The sequence below is a fragment of the Austrofundulus limnaeus genome, unplaced genomic scaffold, assembly GCF_001266775.1.
Source record: "Austrofundulus limnaeus strain Quisiro unplaced genomic scaffold, Austrofundulus_limnaeus-1.0 Scaffold1050, whole genome shotgun sequence".
Classification (NCBI taxonomy): Eukaryota; Metazoa; Chordata; class Actinopteri; order Cyprinodontiformes; family Rivulidae; genus Austrofundulus; species Austrofundulus limnaeus.
Genome location: NW_013953452.1, coordinates 2470 through 4277, shown reverse-complemented (window position 1 = coordinate 4277; position 1808 = coordinate 2470). Strand labels below are relative to the sequence as shown.

The following is a 1808-nucleotide window of genomic DNA, read 5'->3' as shown; positions in this document are numbered from 1 at the left end:
ATAAATGTGTTAAATGAGTGAAGGAAAATATGAGCACCAAGCAACAACCCTAGGTTCTCCCCTGAGAACCAGACCAAAACTTTTATGTGCAACCCTGGGCATAACCCACCCTTTTCATTCGGATTAAAAATTCATTCGGATCAGAATAATCGGAACGGGCTGTTTACATGACACTTTTTTATTCCGAACAGCCGTTTAATCCGACTACTTTTATCTATGTTAAAGTAGCTGAACATGTGTACATCTCAATAGTTGTTAATTTCAGCAGCATGATTTTTTTTTCAATATAATATTGATGTTAGCTTTTCAAAAATGCTTTTACATTTTCCACAAAAATTTGATGTAATGGTATCTTTAAACATTTACTGAAAGTTTGCAACTTTTACAACTGAAACAATGATCTCTCCTACTTCAACTCCAATTCCAATGAAGTTGGGACGTTAAGTAAAACAAATGAAAAGAGAAAATGATGATTAGCAAATCCTTGTCATCCTATAGTCGATTGAATACACTACAAAGACATTATTTTTCATGTCCCAATGAGCAAACTTATATTACAAAATATTCATTCAGTTTGAATTTGATGCCTGCAAAAAAAAAAAAAAAAAACTGGAACAGGGGCATGTTCACCACCGTGTTACATCTAGGGCTGCACAATATTTTGCACATTTATCTTCATCGCAACAATGTATGCAATAAGCATATATTGAAAAAAATAATAATTGCAATGACTAGTTGGCTCAAATGTTTGCATTTGTGTGTTTTGGGAGCAACAGTCTGATAAACAAAATGAACCTGAGAAACCACATAAAATCCTAACCAGTTGATGAAAGGAGAAAATGTAGAAAACTGCAATGAAAGATGTTGTAGCTGGATTTAGGCTTTTGAAAATAATTTTTTAGATGTTTTTATTATTTAAAAAAATTATCGGAGTATCAGAAAATGTTTTATGGGGCAATGTTTTAAAGTCATTAAGAAGCTGTATTGCATTTGTTTTGTTGTTTCACTGATAATACAGCAACTGTTTCTAGTTGCACTTTAAAAAAATGTCATGTTTGAAAGGAAAATTTTTTATTAATTAATTATTTAATTTGCATTTTAAGTGCATTTATTTATTGTGCCATTTTTATATTTCTGCTTTTATTTCTAATTTTGTCAGTTTCAGTCCATGATAACAGAGGTGGGCAATTCTGATCACATATTGAATTAACTGTTCAAGTTTTGCAGAAGCCAATTAATCAACCATTCATTGAAATCAGGTGTGTGGAGCAGAGAAGCAAGTGAAACACGGAGGATTGATTTTATTTCGATTGCATGATTTTTGCACTTTGTTAATTTGTGTTACAAATGAAATGAATAAAGTGAAGTGAAGGATGACAGCCCTCGAGGACTAACTTTGCCCACCCATGTCCTATATCTTCATATGTGACTGGTCACAAGGCCAGAGAAAGGAAAATAAATTGGGAAGCTGGTGCTTCTGATTCACTACACAGAGCATTTTGAGAGTGACTCATCACTAAGTCTACTAATGTTTGTTAATAACAGAGTTCACACAGGCAGTACAAACACTTAAATTACAAAAAATTACCAAATAATTCCCCCCTGGAAATAATAAAGCATTCCGATAAATCGTTATTCTGTTGTAGCAATATTATGGACTAAATGAAAATAATTGACTGCAGAACCTATTAAAAAATTCTTGATGTCTATTTAGAAACAAATATTTAAAAAAAAAAACAAATATTGCTGAGGTTTGCATTAGGGTTGGGCATAATCGTATCGTGTGCAATTAATCGTCAGAAAAACAT

General features: G+C 32.2%; 1 protein-coding gene across 2 annotated transcripts in view; it reads right to left on the bottom strand.

Moving 5' to 3' along the window:
- usp48 (ubiquitin specific peptidase 48) overlaps nt 1-1808 on the bottom strand; it is a gene marked incomplete in the record, with an annotated part of 52720 nt that overhangs the window by 49248 nt on the left and 1664 nt on the right.